Source organism: Lithobates pipiens, unplaced genomic scaffold, assembly GCF_037356315.1.
Source record: "Lithobates pipiens isolate NorthernLeopardFrog02 unplaced genomic scaffold, aLitPip1_a1.2 Scaffold_1, whole genome shotgun sequence".
Lineage (NCBI taxonomy): Eukaryota > Metazoa > Chordata > Amphibia > Anura > Ranidae > Lithobates > Lithobates pipiens.
This window is the reverse complement of record NW_027507685.1, coordinates 131,275,112-131,297,877: the sequence shown is the minus strand read 5'-3', so window position 1 is coordinate 131,297,877 and position 22,766 is coordinate 131,275,112. Positions and strand designations below refer to the sequence as shown.

The 22,766-nt window shown below is 41.3% G+C and overlaps 1 protein-coding gene across 4 annotated transcripts in view; it reads right to left on the bottom strand.

Annotated features, from left to right (window-relative positions):
* Nucleotides 1–22,766, bottom strand: part of EXD3 (exonuclease 3'-5' domain containing 3) — a 517,417-nt gene that overhangs the window by 417,708 nt on the left and 76,943 nt on the right. Inside the window, exon 3 of one of the 4 annotated variants that reach the window (XM_077476832.1) lies at nt 21,574–21,654. The exons of the other annotated variants lie outside the window; for them this stretch is intronic. The gene's annotated coding sequence lies outside the window, so the exon portion shown is untranslated. The remainder of the gene's footprint in view (nt 1–21,573; nt 21,655–22,766) is intronic. 4 annotated transcript variants of the gene reach the window in all.

The window sequence follows — 22,766 nt, the reverse complement described above, 5'->3', positions numbered from 1 at the left end:
ATTTCTTTGTCATGTATCACGTTCCAACAAGAATCTAGTCACGTCTAAGTTCTAATTAGTTTCGGCGTGCCCCAGGACAGGCCACTTTTAAGTACATGCTCCAGAGTCCGTTTTTTGCTCAGTCGCAAACAGTGGCATGGCGATCCAGGCCTCTGTCATGGCAGAACAAATCATTTCACTGTCAAACCATGCCCTGATTCGAATCCCGTTGCATCCACGATGTACCGATTCGTCCCGGAGGCCCCAGCTACTTGGCCTCATTTCACCAATTGCCGCAACTGCTGCACGACCGAGTCATGCCTCTGTCATGGCAGATATTTGTTTCATTCAAGGCAAACATTTCATTCCGCCTCTTGAAATCACCATTTTAGTCATTTGTATAAAACAAGTAAACTAATTTTTAGCAAGTTTTCACCTCTCATTTCTTCAGGTCAGTCGGATTCAGTAGGTCCACCGTACACCAGCTTGGACGGTGCTTCCCCAGATAAAAAAAAAAAAAGAGAGCTATACACTTCGCTTAGGTACGTATGCCGTTAGGGAGAAAAAGCGAGACTTGAAATTGATGTCACTCTCAATAGGTTCCGGTCAGTCAAGACAACCCCGAGGACAAGTCAGCACACCCAGGCGTTAGAACAACTGAATCATGTCCCAGGTGGGCAGTGAAGATCTTACAGCCCCGCTGTCCCCCTCTCCGGTCTCAGAGTGCCAGTGTACAGTCACTTAGGGGGTGGACCATCCCGAAGTTGACCTCAGAGCTGAGGCATAGAGGAGTGCCCTTTCCCACTACAGCCAGGAAAGCAGAGCTCTTCAGGCTCCTGTTTACTCCACCAGCCACAGCAGGATCCAGCTCCCAGCAGGCGTCCCTGGATTCCATCTCGTCAGTCATATCTCAACTGCATAAATTATTATATATATATATATATATATATATATATATATTATATATATATATATATATATACACACATACACACATATATATATACACATATACACACACACACACATATACATACATACATACACACACACACACACACACACACACACACACACACGGTGCCTTGCGAAAGTATTCAGCCCCCTTGAACTTTTCAACCTTTTGCTACATTTCAGGCTTCAAACAAAGATATAACATTTTTATTTTTTGTGAAGAATCACCAACAAGTGGGACACAATTGTGAAGTGGAACGAAATCTATTGGATTTTTGAAACTTTTTTAACTAATAAAAAAATTAAAAGTGGGGCGTGCAAAATTATTCGGCCCCCTTGCGTTAATACTTTGTAGAGCCACCTTTTGCTGCGATTACAGCTGCAAGTCGCTTGGGGTATGTCTCTATCAGTTTTGCACATCGAGAGACTGAAATTCTTGCCCATTCTTCCTTGCAAAACAGCTCAAGCTCAGTGAGGTTGGATGGAGAGCGTATGTGAACAGCAGTTTTCAGCTCTTTCCACAGATTCTCGATTGGATTCAGGTCTGCACTTTGACTTGGCCATTCTAACACCTGGATACGTTTATTTGTGAACCATTCCTTTGTAGATTTTGCTGCATATTTGGGATCATTGTCTTGTTGGAAGATAAATCTCCGTCCCAGTTTCAGGTCTTTTGCAGACTCCAACAGGTTTTCATCCAGAATGGTCCTGTATTTGGCTGCATCCGTCTTCCCCTCAATTTTAACCATCTTCCCTGTCCCTGCTGAAGAAAAGCAGGCCCAAACCATGATGCTGCCACCACCATGTTTGACAGTGGGGATGGTGCGTTGAGGGTGATGAGCTGTGTTGCTTTTACGCCAAACAAATAGTTTTGCATTGTGGGCAAAATGTTCGATTTTGGTTTCATCTGACCAGAGCACCTTCTTCCACATGTTTGGTGTGTCTCCCAGATGGCTTGTAGCAAACTTTAGACGAGACTTTTTATGGATATCTTTGAGAAATGGCTTTCTTCTTGCCACTCTTCCATAAAGGCCAGATTTGTGCAGTGTACGACTGATTGTTGTCCTATGGACAGACTCTCCCACCTCAGCTGTAGTTCTCTGCAGTTCATCCAGAGTGATCATGGGCCTCTTGGCTGCATCTCTGATCAGTCTTCTCCTTATCTGAGCTGAAAGTTTAGAGGGACGGCCAGGTCTTGGTAGATATGCAGTGGTCTGATACTCCTTCCATTTCAAAATGATCACTTGCACAGTGCTCCTTGGGATGTTTAAAGCTTGGGAAATCTTTTTGTATCCAAATCCGGCTTTAAACTTCTCCACAACAGTATTACGGACCTGCCTGGTGTGTTCCATGGTCTTCATGATGCTCTCTGCACTTTCAACAGAACCCTGAGACTATCACAGAGCAGGTGCATTTATACAGAGACTTGATTACACACAGGTGGATTCTATTTATCACCATCAGTCATTTAGGACAACATTGGATCATTCAGAGATCCTCGCTGAACTTCTGGAGTGAGTTTGCTGCACTGAAAGTAAAGGGCCCGAATAATTTTGCACGCACCACTTTTCAGTTTTTTATTTGCTAAAAAAGTTTAAATTATCCAATAGATTTCGTCCCACTTCACAATTGTGTCCCACTTGTTGATGATTCTTCACAAAAAATTAAAATTTTATATATCTTTATGTTTGAAGCCTGAAATGTGGCAAAAGGTTGAAAACTTCAAGGGGGGCGAATACTTTCGCAAGGCACTGTGTATGTGTATGTATATATATATATATATATATATATATAGCGCTGCATAAAAAGTATTCATACCCCTTGAAATGTTCCACACTTTGTCATGTTACAACCAAAAACGTATATGCATTCTATGTGATAGACCAGTGATGGCGAACCTTGGCACTCCTGATGTTTTGGAACTACATTTCCCATGATGCTCAAACACTCTGCAGTGCAGTTGAGCATCATGGGAAATGTAGTTCCAAAACATCTGGAGTGCCAAGGTTCGCCATCACTGTGATAGACCAACACAAAGTGGCACATAATTGTGAAGTGGAAGGAATATTATAAATGGTTTTCAAATTTTTTTTTTTTTACAAATAAATATTTTAAAAGTGTGGCGTGCATTTGTATTCAGCCCCCTTTACTCTGATACCCCCAACTAAAATCTAGTAGAATAAATTGCCTTTAGTAATTTAATCTTAGTATAAATACAGCTGTTCTGTGAAACCCTCAGAGGTTCGTTAGAGCAAACAGCATCATGAAGGCAAAGGCACATATCAGACAGGTCAGGGATAACTTGTGGAGACGTTTAAAGCAGTGTTAGGTTATAAAATAATACCCCAAACTTTGAACATCTCTCACGGAGCACTGTTCAATCCATTATCCAAAAACAGAAAGAGTATGGCTCAAGACATGGCCGTTCACCTAAACTGACAGGCCAGGCAAGGAGAGCATAAATCAGAGAAGCAGCCAAGATGGTAACTCTCGAGAAGCTTCAGGAGATCCACCGCTCATGTGTGGTGGAAAACTAAACACTGCACATCATCCTGAACACACTTTCTCCACTGTTAAACATGGTGGTGGCAGCATCATGTTGTGGGGATGCTTTTCTTCAGCAGGGACAGGGAAGCATAAGAGATGATGGAGCCAAATATAGGGCAATCTTATAAGAAAACCTTTTAACCACTTCCGGACCGACGCAGACCGATATACGTCCTTAATTTGAAGGGGGATATCGTTGTTATGGCAGCAGCTAGCTGCCATAGCCCCAGTATCCTCTTCTTCGGCCAGCGGCTCGTTTTCCGATAAGAGTGGTCTCTGCGGCGGATTCACTGCAAAATCACTTTTTATCTGTGGCGGGAGAAGGCCCCCCCCCGCCCACCGTGCTTCGGTGCCCTCTGCCACTTACCGGAGCGTTCGGCGGCAGCAGCAGAGGTGATTTCCTAGCCTTAGACCTCCTCTGTAACTTAAAACATGCAACCTGTAGAATTTTTTAAGGGTAAAAGCTTGTCACAATTGCACGAACAGGTGCACTTTTGAAGTATGACATATTGGGTATCAATTTACTTGGCGTAACATTATCTTTTACAATATAAATATAAAAAAAAAATGAACTAACTTTACGGTTTTCTTATTTTTTTAATTCAATACAAGTGTTTTGTTTTTTTCAAAAAAGTGCACTTGTAAGACCGCTGTGCAAATACGGTGTGACAGAAAGTATTGCAATAACCTCCATTTTATTCTCTATGGTGTTGGGAAAAAAATGTATATTTGGGGGTTCTAAGTAATTTTCTAGCAAAAAAAAAAACCTGTTTTTAACTTGTAAACACATCTCAAAAAAGAGGCTCGGTCCTTAAGTGGTTAAAGTCTGCAAAAGACTCACCTTCCAGCAGGACAAGGACCCTAAACATACAGCCAGAGCTACAATGGAATGGTTTCGATCAAAGCATATTCATGTGTTAGAATGGCCCAAAGTTGAGACCTAAATCCAACTGAGAATCTGTGGCTAGACTTGAAAATTGCTGTTCACAGATGCTCTCCATCCAATCTGACAGAGCTTGAGCTAATTTACAAAAGAAGAATTCACGTTTTTGGTTGTAACATGACAAAATGTAGAAAATTTCAAGGGGTATAAATACGTTTTCAAGGCCCCATAAGTAGCCGTAATAAATAATAAAATAAAATCACATCCCAACAGAAGAGTGCAACATCATGGGGCCAAACAGGACCCCTTCAGCAGGCATGCTCGTTTGACGTAATTTGAAGATCCATGGTGTGCAAATATGTACAGTGATTAACCATATCTACATCTAATGAATCTAGAATATCAAAAAGTAGATTCAGTAATTCAATTAAAAAAAGTGAAACTTATTTTATATAGATTTATTACACACAGAGTGATATATTTCAAGCATTTCTTTCTTTCAATTTTGAGGATTATGGCTTACAGCTAGTGTAAACCCAAAATTCAGTATCTCAGAAAATTTGATTATTACAGAAGACCAATAAAAAAAGTTTTTGTTTTTAATACAGAAATGTAGCCACTGAATACTTGGTCAGGGCTCCTTTTTCATTAATTACTACATCAATGCGGAGTGGCATGGAGGCGATAAGCCCGTGGCACTGCTGAGGTGTTACGGAAGCCCAGGTTTCTTTTATAGCAGCTTTCAGCTCATCTGCAGTGTTGGGCCTGGTGTCTCATCTTTGTCTTGACAATACCCCACAGATTCTCTATGGGGTTTACAGTGCCTTGCAAAAGTATTCACCCTCCTTGGCATTTTTCCTGTTTTGTTGCCTCACAACCTGGAATTAACATGGATTGTTTGAGGATTTGCATAATTTAATTTACTGAACATGCCCACAACTTTGCTTCACAATAAAAAAAATCTTCAAACAACTAATAGGACAAAATAACAGAAAATGTCAATGTGCATAACTATTCACCCCCATAAAATCAGTACTTCATAGAGCCACCTTTTGTGGCTATCACAGCTCCAAGTCTCCTTGCTCCATTCCTCCTTGCAAAACTGCTCCAGCTCCTTCAAGTTGGATGGGTTGCGCTTGTGAACAGCAATCTTTAAGTCTGACCACAGATTTTCTATTGGATTGAGGTCTGGGCTTTGATTAGGCCATTCTAACACATTTACATGTTTCCCCTTAAATGACTCAGGTGTTGCTTTAGCAGTGTGTTTGCTGGAAGGTGTACCTCCGTCTTAGTCTCAAATCACACACAGAGTGGTACAGGTTGTACTCAAGAATATCCCTGTATTTATCACCATCCATCTTTCCCTCAACTCTGACCAGTTTCCCAGTCCCGACTGCTGAAACATCCCCACAGCATGATGCTGGGGTTCTTTGGTTGATGTGATGTGTTGGGTTTGTGCCAGACATAGAGTTTTCTTTGATGGCCAAAAAGTTAAATTTTAGTCTCATCAGAGCAGAGCCCCTTCCTCCATACATTTTGGGAGTCTCCTACGTACCTTTTTCTCCAAACTTAAAATGTGCCATTTTGTTTTTTGCTGAAAGTAATGGCTTTCTTCAGGCTGCCATAAAGCCCAACTCCATGGAGCGTACGGCTTATTGTCGTCCTATGTACAGATATGCAAGTCTCTGCTGTGGAACTCTGCAGCTCCTCCAGGATTACCTTAGGTCTCTGTGCTGCCTCTCTGATTAATGCCCTCCTGAGTCCATGAGTTTTGGTGTGCGGCCGTCTCTTGGCAGGTTTGTTGTTGTGCCATATTCTTTCCATGTGGGTTATGATAGATTTGATGGTGCTCCTAGGGATCATCAAATATTTGGATTTTTTTTATAGCCTAACCCTGACTTGTACTTCTCAACAACATTGTCCCTTACTTGTTTGGAGAGTTCCTTGGTCTTCATGGCAGTGTTTGGTTAGTGGTGCCTCTTGCTTAGGTGTTGCAGCCTCTGGGGCCTTTCAAAAAGGTGTGTATATGTAATGACAGATCATGTGACATTTAGATTGCACACAGGTGGACATCATTTCACTAATTAAGTGACTTTTGAAGGTAATTGGTTGCACCAGAGGTTTTTATGGGCTTCATAACAAAGGGGTTGAATACATATGCACGTGCCAATTATCAGTTTTTTATTTCTGAAAAATAGTTCTATGTATATTTTTTTCTAATTTTACTTCACCAAGACTATTGTGTTTTGATCCATCACAAATAATTCAGATTTAAAAAAAAAAAAAATTAACTAAAGGCTGTAATGTAACAAAATAGGTAAAACGCCAAGGGGAGTGAATACTTTTGCAAGGCACTGTGGGTCAGGCGAGTTTGCTGGCCAATCAAGCAAAGTGATACCATGATCAATAAACCAGGTATTGGTACTTTTGGCAGTGTGGGCAGGTGCCAAGTCCTGCTGGAAAATGAAGTCAGCATCTCCATAAAGTTGGTCAGCAGAGGGAAGCATGAAGTGCTCTAGAATTTCCTGGTAGAGGGCTGCACTGACTTTGGACTTGATAAAACACAGTGGACTAACACCAGCAGATGGCAAGGCTCCCCAAATCATCATTGACTGTGGAAACTTTACACTGGACTTATAACTTGGATTCTGTGCCTCTACACTCTTCCTCCACACTCTGGGACCTTGATTTCCAAATGAAATTCAACACTTACCACAGTCTGTCATGACTGGTGAAGGTACCAACAAGTGACCCTCCTCTGTAAGTGTGCAGAAGGAAAGCAAGACCTGGAAGATCACAGCTCTCACTGTACATGTTGGAAAATACTAAAGTGATTTACAGCACCCCCTGGATATCTGATATTGACACTTGCATTGAGCCAAGCTGGACAAAAAAAGCATGTAAAAATATAATTCCTGGAGTATAGTTTAGACTGGAAGTTATTAAGAATATTAAAGGCTAACTTTGATTAAAAGAATCGCTTGCCACCCACCCCATAGCACATTTACTGCTACAGGGGGGCTGCACTGCTCAGAATCACATGTATATACACACGTGATTCTAAACTTTCAGCCGATCGTCGGGAAGACACACAGGACAGAGCTCTGCCTATGTAAATGAGGCAGAGCTCCATTCTGTCATTGGGATTTTTTTATTTTATTTTTACCAAAGACATGTTGCAGAATACGTATTGGCCTAAATTTGATTGATGGATAGGCAGATCTCGTGAAAACGCGTCGGAAGGGGGCCAACACGCTGCCGCCATTGCCGAAGTGTCCTTGTCCTGGGAGCGGCAGCCATCTTTTCATTACTTGGGCTCCCAAGTGTGAGCTTTATTTTGTACAGTGCCGGTCTCCTGTGAGGTTTACCTTGCTGTCCACAAACCTAGATAGGATGTCACCAAGCTCCAAGACATTGATACAAGGCTCATAATTGCTTGTTATCTGGTGAGTGCATAAAATTGGCGCAGCTATAACACAGATAAGGAGCACTGTGTATCACTCTGGACCCTCGAAGTTATGATTATATGCTGGTTCTCATTTGTTTTCTGGTGAGTGTTCTGGCACACTACACTGTCACAATTGGTCTTTGAAGCCTTTTGAGGACTTTCTGCTAATAGGGTTGTTTGCACTTAGGATTCTACCCAAAACACATGGACATTATTATTGTGAAGTTCTGAACTTTTTTTGTTACTTCTAACATTATGAAGACATTTTTTTCTAAAATCTTTATTGGATGTTTTATAGCAGAAAGTTTTTTTTTTTTTTCAAAATTGATGGATTTTTGTTTATAGTGCAAAAAATAAAAACCGCAGAGGTGAGCAAATATCACCAAAAGAAAGTTCTATATGTGAGAAAAAAAGACAACATTTTATTTGGGTACAGTGTTGCATTACTACAAAATTAAAGTAATGGAGTGCAGCATCACAAAAAATGGTGGATAAAAAGAGGTTTATACTCTGTGCAATGATGCTGGTGTCCCCTACTCAGAATGGCCTCCCACTAAAGTACTTCTTTCGGCCCAACAAGCTTACAGAGCTGCCACTGCAAGCCTGATTTCAGCTGTCATGTCGTACAGATAAGTTTTCAAGTTGAAATCAAGGGGCAAAAAAAAAAAAAAAGTGAGATTCCTGGGTGAAAAGTGTGTGAAAACATTTATAAATGCCCCCCCAACCCCATTATGTAAATTTTACATAGTACGGCGTGTGTATTTCTATAATGGCCTCAGGCAGAAAATCAGATCCATTTTAAAATTACTTTTTTGTTTCTACAGGAACGGAAAACCACAAAATTAACATTATTTACAGAACACTAAAGCATTTCAGCCGGAGGTTTAATCCAAGTTTCTGCTTCCCTGCATCCATGACCATCGCTGGCTGGGTTTAGGGCTTACTAATGCCAAAGGATTCTTTAATATAATTCTCTATCTTTAAAGGATAATATTCTGAATCTGAAGCTAATCGACGTCTACCCCTACTCCCGTGTGCTCCTGAATGTGTCTTGCCTGGCACAGTCTACATGGCTGGCAGAAATCCTTTCCTATTCACTCAAAATGTCAATTAGATTAGATAAGGGCAAACGTGTTCACCATTTTAAGCACTGTCCTCTCTAGGAGCCCACTGCTGCCCCACCCACACCTACTGGAGTGTGAGAGGGAAGTTGCACAATACAGATTCGTTGGGAGGAGGATGCAGTCTCACTAATCAGAATCTAACAGCTGGATCTGACTTCATTTGAATTTAAATTTATAACTAAAAAGTCATTTGGGTACACTGTAAGTTTAGAAAAAACTGACACAAATGCAAAGCATTGATGGGTGGCTCTACAATATATTAAGTGGAAGATAAGGCTAATATTTACTTTTCCTAAAAATTAGGTCACCTCATTAATACCCATACTGCCCAACCTGTGTAAAAAATTTGTCTACTTACCTTATTTAGTCCGCTCCGGTCTGGTGATCCTGCAGTTCAAGCTCCCCTTTGCAGTGAGTGACTGCTGCAGAGGCAAGGCAGGAGTGTCGACAACAGCTGGGCCATGGGAGCCTATGGGTGATGATATGGCTCCAGGAATTCACAGCCGTTAAGCACTCCTGTACACAGAGGCACCGGAGCGGCTGAATCATTTGAACCCACCAGATTAAAAAGGGGACGCACACAGATCTGTTTTTATACAGGGTATGCAGGTTAGGTAGGAGGAGGGAGAGGGAACATTTTTAAGATCATTTAGATGTAGCATGCCGCTTTTGATGTTTTAACTCTCAATTGTGTGGTCGTGCAACGCTGGACCCAAAATATATATATATATATATATATATATATATATATATATATATATATATATATATATATATATATAATTTTTTTTTTTTACTTTCTGGCATAAAACATTTCCAAAAAAAAAAAGTATTCAACAGTTTAGGCCCATTTTTAGTCTGCTACATATTTTTTGCAATAAAAGAAAATTAACAAGTGTATAGTGATTGCTTTGTGCAGAAGTTATGGCGTCTACAAAACAGGAGATAGATTTATGGTATTTTATTATCATTTCTTCTTTTTGTGCCGGCGATCAGTGATTTTTAGCAGGATTGCGGCAATGTGATGGACAGATCGGACACCTGACATTTTTGACACTTTTTTGGGAACCAATAACATTACAGTAATCAGTGCTAAAAAGATGCTGACACTGGCAGGGAAGAGGTTAACAGGGGGCGCTCAACGGGTTAAACGTGTTCCCTGTAGGCGTTTTCTAACCGTATGAGGGACTGTGTGACTGGGGAAACACACAGATTCATCTTCCTGCGTAGCAGAAAGACAGGATTTGTGTGATCTCCCCTGTCAGGAGGAATATCTGCTTGGTTTACACAGGCAGATCCCGTTCTGTCACTGCAGGGAACAATCGTGGGTGACCAGAGGACATAGAGTCCACCGGACCCACTGATTGGCTCCCCCGCTGGGCAATGGGAGCACACACCCACAAAAGCGAGCTCCCAAGCCGACATACAGCTATGGTGATTCGCAGGATCGTGCCACCTTGCCGCAGTATGACGACGGTGGCTGGTTGGCAAGCGGTTAAGCTAAATTTGCTCAGTGGGTGATCCTATTTGCGACCTCCCACTAGTCAGCCTTCAAATTTAAAAAAAATCGAAGGAGTCGGGCAGAAAATTGTCAGGCTAAAGCCCCATACACACTATCAGGTTTTTCCTTCAGATTTAGCAAAACCATATAATATGAGGTCAAACCTTAGGAGTTTCAATGTGTATGCAATCAGGCCGGCCCTTCTACTACATGGTTTTGGTAAATCTGAAGGAAAAAAAATCAGCAGAAAATCTGATAGTGTGTATGGGGCATAAAGGTATTTTGACAACTGGCAGGGTTGTCTATTAAAATCCAACAGCCAGAGCAGGAGAATAATCCATCCACACATTATAGAGTGGATGGAGGAATGCATTAGTTATTTTTTTGCAGGCTGAACAAGCAAAAAAATAAAAAAAATGTGCATGGCCAACTCTTAAGCAATACAAGCTTCCTAAAAAGCAATAGCGGTTCACAAATTCAGCTGACCCTTGAGATAAAGTGCCATAAGAAATATTTGAAGACTAAGTAATCAGTAAGTAACCTTCAGCTGATGAACTATGTCAACACCCCAGAAGTTCTAAGACTTCCAGGGGAGGAAGTGGCTGAGGCTTTACAGATTGTATAGCCTGTGCGTCTGCTTACAAATAGTAACGATGTTTACTTCCATTATGTGCTCGGGTAAATACTCAGCATGTGTGTGTGTTTTTGCTGGGATGGCCGCACTTCCGCAGATACGCGATAAAACCCTACAAAGTCCAGCCTCCAGCACATGGCCATTATGTTTGGCACTCTTTTAAGGACACATCTACTGAGAGAAATGTAGAATGTAGGCAATTAGTGATTTCCGATGAAAAAGGCTGTCCTTGGAAGAAAAACACCTTAAACACTATGTCCCAGCTTGTACAAATGGCACAGCTTTTGTGAACACTAAGGGCCAGTTCACACCACATGCAGTCCAGTGCATTTTTTTTGTATCAAAAACGCATAGAAAGTAGGTTATATGGTTTTTAATGGCATAGTTCACAACAGTGCTTGCAGTTCCAGAAAAAAAAAAAAAAAAATATTCCTGCACTAGACTGTACTGGAACACTCTTAAAAAGCATCAAAAACTCACGCGAACGCACCTAAACGCACCAAAAACACACTGGAACACCCATGTTTTTATTTAAGGTTAAGGGAAAAAAAAAAAAAGGGGGGATAGATGCACTGGACTGCATCAAAAACACACCAAAAACTCACTGGAATGCATCAAAAACGTGCATTCAAAAAAGTATCTGGAGCGCATCCGGACTGTGCTTCTATGGTGTGAACTGGCCATTACAGGATCTCACAAAAGTGAGTACACCCCTCACATTTTTGTAAATATTTTTTTATATCTTTTCATGTGACAACACTGAAGAAATGACACTTTGCTACAATGTAAAGTAGTGAGTGTACAGCTTGTATAACAGTGTAAATTTGGTGCCCCCTCAAAATAACTCAACACACAGCCATTAATGTCTAAACCGTTGGCTACAAAAGTGAGTACACCCCCAAGTGAAAATGTCCAAATTGAGCCCAATGAGCCATTTTCCCTCCCCAATGTCATGCGACTCATTAGTGTTACAAGCTCTCAGGTGTGAATGGGGAGCAGGCGTGTTAAATTTGCTGTTATCGCTCTCACTCTCTCATACAGGTCACTGGAAGTTGAACATAGCACCTCATGGCAAAGAACTCTCTGAGGATCTGAAAAAAAGAATTGTTGAACATACAGATGGCCTAGGCTATAATAAGATTGCCAAGACCCTGAAACTGAGCTGCAGCATGGTGGCCAAGGCCTTATAGCGGTTTAAACAGGGCAGGTTCTTCTCAAATAGGCCTCAGCGTGGTCGACCAAAAAAAGTGCATGTTCTCAGTATCATATCTAGTGGTTGTCTTTGGGAAATAGACGTATGAGTGCTGCCAGCATTGCTGCAGAGGTTGAAGGTTGAAGGGGGGGGTTCAGGCTGTCAGTGGTCTGACCATACTCCGCACACTGCATCAAATTGGTCTGCATTGCTGTTGTTCCAGAAGGAAGCTTCTTCTAAAGATGATGCACAAGAAATCCCGCAAATAGTTTGCCGAAGACAAGCAGACTAAGGACAGACCAAGATCAACTTATTTGGTTCAGATGGTGTCAAGCGTGTGTGGCGACAACCATATTAGGAGTACAAAGATAAGTGTGTCTTGCCTACAATCAAGCAAGGTTGTGTGAATGTCATGGTCTAGGGCTGCACGAGTGCTGCCGGCACTGGGGAGCTACAGTTCATTGAGGGAACCATGAATGCCAACATGTACTGTGACATACTTAAGCATACATACAACCCTATGCTCGCCGAGCCACGATTTTATTGCACTTTTTATCTGTTATGAACCAGTTTTTATTATAACGCCCTTGTTGCTGTTTTTTTTTTTTTTTTTTTTTTTTATAAATACATTTTTCCTACTATATTTGAATTATGTGGAGGCATTCAATTTTTTTTTTTTTCCCCATTTTATAACATCACCACCAACACGGAGAGGATTAAAAATGATGATCAGCTTTTGTTAAAAAAAAAAAATGATGATCAGTGTTTGAAACCACGTTGATCGTTCAAATGAATGGGAAATTTTTCCATGTTCAATGTACTCTGGTGGTGAGTAAGGGTCTGTAAATTTATAACCTGACCCTGACCATCTCTGGATAAGTCCTTTCATCACAGCCTTCATACTCCGGTTGTTCCAGCACAAGCTCATTTGAATCACCACCAACGACCTGCGAGTCCACTAAATTCGGTAAGAGTACCACAACATCCATTTTCTTGGATGTCGATTGTATTATTTGAAGTTCCAGTTTGATCGCAGTATGCATTGAAATATAAGAAAACATATACCTACCAGTTAGCCTTTACGTGCATGAACTGTAGATTTCACCATACCAGTACGGACCTGGAGACTTTTTTTGATATTCTCCATTTTATTTAAATTCCATGCATTAGGGATTTTATATATCGGTGTATATCATAACATCATTTGATCATCCAGTACACGGATCCCACAGTTCAATTGAACTACATATTAATATATTACCTGATCTAGTGTTACAAGATAATTGAATACGGTTTGATCACATTCATTCATTGTCTTTTGTTATAATTTCATGTGTCATTCTAACCCTTGCAGGTTACATTTTTAGTTCATGCGATTTTATGTGACATTCAGGTTGTCCATGTTTATATGCCTTTTCAGATTTATCACCTTTTTTCTATATAATGTGCAATACGTGTCACCTTATAGTCGGGTTTTGACCCACTCACGTCCCCCCTCCCGATGCCCCCGCCGCTCTTCCCGTTCCTCCAGAAGGCCCGATCGAACATCTGTCGCTTTCGGCGGCTAGTGACGGACTGGAATGAAGCCAGAAACAGCTTTGTTCCAGTCTCCTGGATGTAAACACAGAAGCGACGTCAATACCTGTTTACTCTGCTGCCAATGGCGCTGGATTTTAAAAAATATACAGTATTCATTCAGATACACCGTTTTCGGTGATCTGAATACTTTGAAGTGCAAAGGAGGAATTTAAGGTTTACATTCCCTGTGACAGCAATAAAAGTGATCATTTTTATTTTTTTTTAAACATAATTGAATAATATAAAAATAAATAAGAAAAAAAAACATTTCAAAAGCACCCCCCCGTAACCGCATGCTCGTGCAGCAAAGAAAAAGCATATGGAAATCGCGCCCGCATATGTATACGGTGTTCAAATCTCACATGTGAGGTATCGCCACGATCGTCAGAGTGAGAGCAATAATTCTAGCATTAGACCTCCTCTGTAACTCTAATATGGTAACCGTAAAAAAAAATGAAAGCATCACCTATGGAGATTTTTAGGTACCAAAGTTTGTTGCCATTCCACGAGTGCGCGCAATTATAAAGCGTGACATGTTTGGTATCTATTTACTCTGTATAACATCATCTTTCACATTATACAAAAAAAAAATTGGGATAACTATACCGTTTTGTTTTTTTTAATTCATGAAAGTGTCCCTTTTCCCAAAAAGTTGCATTCAAAACACCACTGCACAAATACCATGCGACATAAAATATATCCATATCCAAGACAAATTGCTCAACATCACAATAATCCAAGTTTATGCACCAACCTCTGATGCTGAAGAAACTGACGTTAGCCGCTTTTATGAAAATCTATAAACACCTTTTAGAACGAACTCCAAAAAAGATGTCCTTCTTATAATGGGCGCTTAGAATGCTAAAGTAGGAAGTTAAAGCATATCCATAAAAACAGGTAAATACGGCCTTGGCGTACAAAATGAAGCAGGACAAAGGCTAATAGAGTTTGGTAATAACAAACACGCTTTCCCAACAACCAAAGAGGCAACTCCATACATGGACATCACAGGATGGTCAATACACAAAATCAGATTGATTATATTCTCTGCAGCCAAAGATGGAGAAGCTCTATACAGTCAGTCAAAAATAAAAGAAGACCTGGAGCTAACTGCAGCTCAGACCAGGAGCTTCTTGTGGCAAAATTTTGACTTAAATTGAAGAAACTGTGAAACACCAGATCAGATATGATCTAAATGGGATCCCTTGTGAATTCTCAGTGGAGGTGACAGACAGCTTTAAAGGATATGATCTGATAGACAGAGTGCCTGAGGAACTATGAAAGGAAGTGTGTAACACAGCAACTTAAACTATCACAAAGAAGAAGAAATGCAAGAAAGCAAAGTGGCTATCTGATGAGGCCATACACATAGCTGAACATAAGAGGAATGCAAAAGGCAATGGAGAAAGGGAAAACTATACCCAACTGAATGCAGACTTCCAAAGGATAGCAAGAAGAGACAAAGACCTTCTTCAATAATCAATGCAAAGAATTAGAGGGAAAAAGAATGGGAAAAACTAGAGAACTTTGAAGAGAAAATTGAAGATATCAAGGGGAAGTTTTGTGCAAAGATTGGCAGGATAGACAAAAACGGCAAGGACCTGACAGAAGCAGAAGAGATAATAAAATAAATAAATAAATAAATAATAAAAAAAAAAAAAAAGAGATGGTGCAAGAATACACACAAGAACTATAAAAGAATGATCTGAACGTCCCATATAACCACGATGATGCAATCATTGACCTTGAACCGCATATCCTGGAGAGTGAAGTCAAGTGGGCCTTATGCCGCGTACACACGACCGGACTTTTCAACATCAAAAGTCAGACGGAATGATTCCGGCAGACCATTCGATCGTGTGTGGGCTGCAGCGGACTTTTGATTTGCAAAAGTCTGACAGACTTTAGAAATGGAACATGTTTAAAATTTTTCCGCCAGAACTCCGCCGGACCCAGTTCCTACCGAGAAATCCGCTCGTGTGTATGCTAGTCCGACGGACAAAAACCGACTCGAGGGCAGCTATTGGCTACTGTCTATGAACTTCCTTATTCTAGTCCAGTCGTACGTCATCACGTTAGAATCCGTCGGACTGTGGTGTGATTGTGTGTGGCCAAGTCCGTTCATTCGGAAAGTCCGTCAGAACTCCGTCAGAACTGTCGAAAGTCTGTCGGACCTAGTCCCTCGAAAAGTCCGGTCGTGTGTACGCGGCATTAGAAAGCATTGCTAATAACAAAGCTAGCAGAAGTAATGGTATGCCATTTAAAATCCTAAAAGATGATGCTGTTAAAGTGCTTCACTCAATATGCCAACAAATTTGGAAAAAACTCAACAATGGCCACAGGACTGGAAGACGTCCCTTTACATTCCGATACCAAAGAAAGGCAGCGCCAAAGAATGTTCAAACTACAATACGATTGCACTCATCTCACCCGCTAGCAAGGTTATGCTGAAAATTGTACAAGCTAGGCTTCAGCAGTATGTGAATCGAGAGCTACCAACTAGAACTAGAGATCAAATTGACAATATTTCGCTGGATCAAGGAGAAAGCAAGAGAGTTCCATAAGAAGGTCTATTTATGTTTTATTGACTACAGTAAAGCCTACGATTGTGTGAATCACAACAAGATGTGGCAAATACTGAAAGAAATGTGAATACCAGACCACCTCACCTGTCTTCTGAAAAGTCTGTATGCAGGTCGTGAAGCAAGTTAGAACAGGACATGGAACAACTGACTGGTTCAAAATTGAAAAGAGCAAGGATGTATGTTGTCACCCTACTTATTTAACTTATATGCAGAGTACATAAGGCGAAATGCCAGGATCGACGAATCACAAGCAGGAATGAAGACCGCAGGGAGAAATAACAACCTGAGATATGCAGAGGATACCACACTAATGGCAGAAAGCGAAGAAGAACTAGAGAGTCTCTTAATCAAAGTGAAAAAGGAGAGCGCAAAAGCTGGCCTGAAATTGAACATTTAGAAAATGAAGATCATGGCAAACCGGTCCCATCACGCCTTGGCAAATAGAAGAGCAAAAGAAATGTAAACAGTGACAGATTTTCTCTTCCTAGGCTCCAAGATCACGGCAGATGGGGACTGTAGCCATGAATTTAAGAGACGCTTGCTTCTTGGGAGGAAAGAAATGGCAAACCTAGACAACATTATAAAAAGCAGAAACATCCCCCTACCGACAAAGTGCCATGTAGTCAAAGCTATGGTATTCCAGTAGTAACCTATGGCTGTGAAAGTTGGATCATAAGGATGGCTGGATGCCGAACAAGTGATGTTTTTGAACTATGGTGTTGGAAAAGACTCTTGAAAGTCCCTTGGACGGCAAGAAGATCAAACCAGTCAATCCTGAAGGAAATCAACCCTGAATATTCACTGGAAGGACAGATCCTGAAGCTGAAACGCAAATATTTTGGACACCCAATGCAAAGAGAGGACTTACTGGAAAAGATTCTGATGCAGGGATACATAGAAGTAAAAAGGAGACGAGGATGACAGAAAACCAGATGGATAGATAACTTCTTGTTTATTATTTCAATGATACTAAGTAAGCTCCGGGAGGCAGTGGAGGACAGAAAAGCCTGGCACGCTATGGTCGATGAGCCCGACATGACTAAACAACAACAACTGTAAATAATTCTATTATATTCTTTTTTATTTGCTATTTTTTTCCCACAAAGTGAAATTACCCTTTACACTATTAAAGTCATGAAGGCCACTGATATGCGAGTTAACTAATCTCCTAAATTAGGTATGAATCTTCTAAACTAGACACACAGTCATTTGCTGCTTGTGTTGACTTTCGTTTAAGATCTAATGGGAGGCATGCCAAAACGAAAAAATAAAATTGACTCACAACCTTAAGGGTCCATTCATATTGGTCACGATTTCCATACCCAGAGGAAGTGGGTATTTGTCAGGCATCTCAAAAGCATATCAGGGCAGGGGGAAAACACAACAGAGGTAATCGTACACACAAAGGCGCCTTCCCTTCAGTAAAATATGTGAAGCTGCCCCCTAATAGAGAATAATTCCCCCTTGAATAAGTGTTAGTAGTAAAAAAAAAGAATGAGACGCTAGCACAGTCAAGTAAGCAAGAAAGTATAAAAGAAAAATTATAAATAATGTCCAGAAGCATGCTTAGTAGTCCCCACAATGTAAACCAAATATTCTGTGTTTTGATTACAGGGATAAAGGCTTTTTTTTTATAACTTTTTAGATTTACCTGCTCTGTGCAATGGTTTTGCACAGAGCAGACCCGATCCTCCTCTTCTCTGGGTCTTCTGCCAGTGCTCCTGACCCCTCCCTCCTGCCAAGTGCCCCCAGAGCAAGCAACTTGCAATGGGGTCTCCCAAGAAACTACTCTGTGTGTCCAATCACACACAGAACTGCAGATCAACCCTGGCCCCTCCCATTTTCTCCTCATTGGCTATGATTGACAGCAGCTCAGCCAGGAGAGTCCCCGGAAAGCAGAAGCTGTCTTGCACATCGCTGGATCATGATGGGGCTCAAGAAAGTATTTGCAGGGCTGCTTCACAGAGAAGGTTCTTTAAAGCATGAAGGTAAAAACCATGAGCCTTTACAACCACTTTAATAATCTTCAAATAGTGCTGCACCATTCACCATCACCACAAGTGTTGGGGATTTGAACACATGAGCTCTCGCTTTAATGCGCCACCGTCAGGGCTGCTTATTCTGTGGTGGTGGTGAATGTTGCAGCACTATTTAAAGATTATTAATCATAACACAGAAGATAAGCGCTGCGCAAACTGAGTGCTATACAAGTCCTGTATAATATTAATAATAAAATATTTGTTTCACATGGTGTGAAGACTACGATGCATTTTTATGGACATTATTTATAATTTTTTTTTATTCTTTTTGTAATTTTTGTTGTTTACTTGACTGTGGTAGCACCTCATTCTTTTTTCTACGAACACAAGAGAGATAATGACGACCTGCCTAAATTTCATCCTATAAAGTGAACCACTTACTTTTCAACCATTAGGGAGGTACACTGTACCTGCTTCCTCTATCAACAGCGAAGCTACAACTCTTCCACATCTGTATGACTATCAGAGGCATAGAAATCAAATTTTTTTAAATCCACAACATTTTTTATTTTCAAGAATTACAACAATTTGAGTGATGTTATTAGTAGATCCCCAATTCACATCTAAGCCAGCGTAGTGGAAGTGCACGTTTTTGGTGTGACACACAGAGGGCAGTACATTCATTTCAACTGGCTGCCCTACACGTGTCAAAGTAGCTCATGGTACATTTGTTCCACGTTTGTTTGCATGCAATTTTATTACAGGTCAAAACGTGTATTTACTTCCCACGTTTGGACTGCCATTAACAACTGTCAGCACCACAAGCATGATGTGCAATTTTCACAAATTCTATGAACACGCAGATGTGAATCGAGCCAGAGTTGTAAGTTGTCAGTTGTCCTTGATGGTGTTTTTTTTTTTTTTTTTTTTTTTTACAGCCCATTACTTTTGGGTTTCTGAAAGTTACCTTGGCTGTTATACCTACAATACTCATTTCAACAGAAATAGCCCCCCAAGTATGTTGTTTACTTGAACCAACTTTACCTCATTATACACCCAGCTCTGACCTTTAGCCCCAGGAACAATACATAGAACAGCAAAACTAGCATATCATATCAAAAATAACACAATGAAAGCTTTTTCTGAGGCCCAAATAAGTTCTTGTATGTCCTATCCGATATTTAAAGCTTGTGAAGCCAACCAGATTATCTCACAGGCGCCATGCAAACAAATTTCAAAAATCAGCAGCCAAATTAATATTGGCAAATCGTTCAATTATTTAAACAAAAAGAAAATGAGACAGAAAGAAAAAAAAAAACAAACGGGAGAGAAAGACTTGGGATTCTGGCTCGTCTTCCTGCTCCTGCCTCTTCCACGCAATGGCCTCTGCCAAATTCCCAGCCTCAGCTTCAATTTCATCTGAAAGCAGCAGACCTGATGGTGTTGGGCTATGGACGGAATTTGAAAACAAAGATGCAGAATGCGAGGAGGGATAAAATCCCAGTTCCAGAAGAGGCAGTGAATGCCAGAGTGGATTCTTACTTCTAAAACCTATTATGTTGAGAATTTTTGGCCCTCTTAAACTCACAGGAATGACCACATGAGATAATCATTAGTACACATTGAATTCAATGGATTCCAAAGTTGAGCTGTAGTGCCCTCATCTCATCTCAAACTAAATTGGTTTTAAAAGAAAAATATCAGTACAGTCCCAAAGAAGGGGTTTTATATTTTAAAAGTAAGCATAGATTAAAGTGGTCCTTGAGTGCCGGTTCACACTAGTGCGATGCGAGAACCCTGCAAATCAACTGCGGGTTCCCGCATCGCACTCGACACGCACAGCAGTTCACACTGCCATATGCGAACTGCTGAGAAGTGTCATAATATGTTAACGACACCTCCATTTCAGCTCGCATATCACACTGCGAACTGACAGTTTGGACATGAATTGGATTGCATATGTGTGAACACACACGCGATCCGATTTTGGTCCAAACAGAAAAAAGGGTCCTGTGCGTGTTTGGACCGAAAGCGGTGCGATATCAGCCATACTATCTGTATGGCTGACATTGCATGTAATGTGAACAGCAGTGCGCTGCGAATTACATGCGATGTCTGGCATCGCACTAGTGTGAACCGGTGTTCTGCCGTATAATGTCCGGCCATCAAATAGTGTCCCGCCCGTACTGCGCATGCGCAGTATGGAGCAGACGAAGCTTCGGAAAATCTCCGAAGCTGAACGGCGCCTGCGCCGTGAGTGGAGGTGGATAGCCCCACCATGCAAGCGGACATAAGGTTGTGAATATTAGAGGGCCCCTCGTGGGCGAGGTTCGCTCGCCACGCTTCGGGCTCAGCCTCCCTGCGCTCGGCTCTTTTTTATTCCTACTCTATGTCCACTTGGATTGTGGGGATAGAACCTGGACTGACGGCGCAGGCGCCGTTCATCCTCGGCAATTTTCGGAATCTGTGTTGCTGTGTACTGAGCATGCGCAGTACGCAGCGGACACTATCGGATGGAGGACGTTATATGACAAGACACCGGCACTCAATCAGATATGTTTTTTTTCTTGTTAAAAGCATTCAAGCTAAAAGGAACAGGTATTTATTACTTCCTAAAGAAATCCTACTACTACCCCCCAACAATGCCTTCATCTACTTTTCTTTTTCTTTTATGGAGACATCTTTGTTCAAGCATCATCCTGGGTCATCACTGATTTTCTGGACTGAGATGCTAGCTCAGGGATAACAGAATTATGTAAATCTTGGTGTCTGTTCACATCCTGCCAGTGTTCACAAATGTCTGAAACGTGTTAATTTATCACAGGTACTTATATAGCGCCATCAATTTGTGCCATGTTTTACATACATATTGTACAGCCACATCAGTCCCAGCCCTCAAGGAGCTTACAACCCAAGTCCCCAACTCACAGTCATTCACAAACCAAGGCCAATTTAGACAGAATCCAACTAACCTACCAGCATGTCTTTGGGGTGTAGGAGGAAACCAGTGTACCCAGAGGAAATCCACACAGGCACAGGGAGAACATGCAGACTCCAGGCAGCTAGTGTCATGGCTGGGAATCAAACTGATGTCCCTAGTGCTGCTAGGTGGAAGTGCTAACCACTGTGGTGCCCAGAAACAGATCAGCCTCCTTCTGAAGAATCTTACCGTGAGTCTTGCTACAAAGATACCATGTAAAGTCCAATTACTAGGGGAAGGGAGACTGATGAAATCAATGTTAGACAGCCACTGGATAGAAAAAAAGGAATAAAATAATTGCAACGATTATTTACCTTATTTTATATATTTTGTTGTTGTCAACATGTCTGAAAAGAATGCATACTTGTAGAATTACTGAAAGGTCTGTTTTGTTTTGTTTAACATATAAATGCTAAAATTAACTATTACCCAAGTTACCATCATAGTGCATAAATGGAGAAGAGATGCTTGGGAGGGGATATGATTTCAATTTATAAATCATTAAAATAAGAAGAAAATAGGTTTAACCTTAAACTACGTAGAGGCTTCTTTACTGTAAGAGCGGCAAGGATGTGGAATTCCCTTCCACAGGCGGTGGTCTCAGCAGGGGGCATTAATAGTTTAAAAAAACGATTAGATAAGCACCTGAATGACTGCAACATACAGGGATATACAATGTAATACTGACATATAATCACACACATAGGTTGGACTTGCTGGACTTTTTTTCAATCTCACCTACTATGTAACTATGCACCTATAAAGTTGAAATAAGACCTGCATTGTCCTGTAAAAACCTTTTTTAGGCTTGGTTCAAACCTATGCAGTTTTCTTTTGATCTATTTCTGCAGTGCTTTTTGCAGGGTGTTTTGCATTTTTGTGCAGGCATTTTTGATGCGTTTTTAACTTTTTATGTTTTTGTTGCCCGATTTGATATTGGGCAGATTAAAAAATGCAAATTGCCGAAAAATGAGAGAGAGGGGGGGGTGAGAGAGAGAGAGAGGGGGGGTGAGAGAGAGAGAGAGAGGGGGGGTGAGAGAGAGAGAGGGGGGGTGAGAGAGAGAGAGAGAGGGGGGGGTGAGAGAGAGAGAGAGAGGGGGGGGTGAGAGAGAGAGAGAGAGAGGGGGGGTGAGAGAGAGAGAGAGAGAGAGGGGGGGGTGAGAGAGAGAGAGAGAGGGGGGGGTGAGAGAGGGGGATGAGAGAGAAAGAGAGAGAGAGAGAGAGAGAGAGAGAGAGAGAGAGAGAGAGAGAGAGGGGGTGAGAGAGAGAGAGAGAGAGAGGGATGAGAGAGAGAGAGAGAGAGAGGGGGTGGAGAGAGAGAGAGAGAGAGGGGGGATGAGAGAGAGGGGGGGGATGAGAGAGAGAGCGGGGGTGAGAAGAGA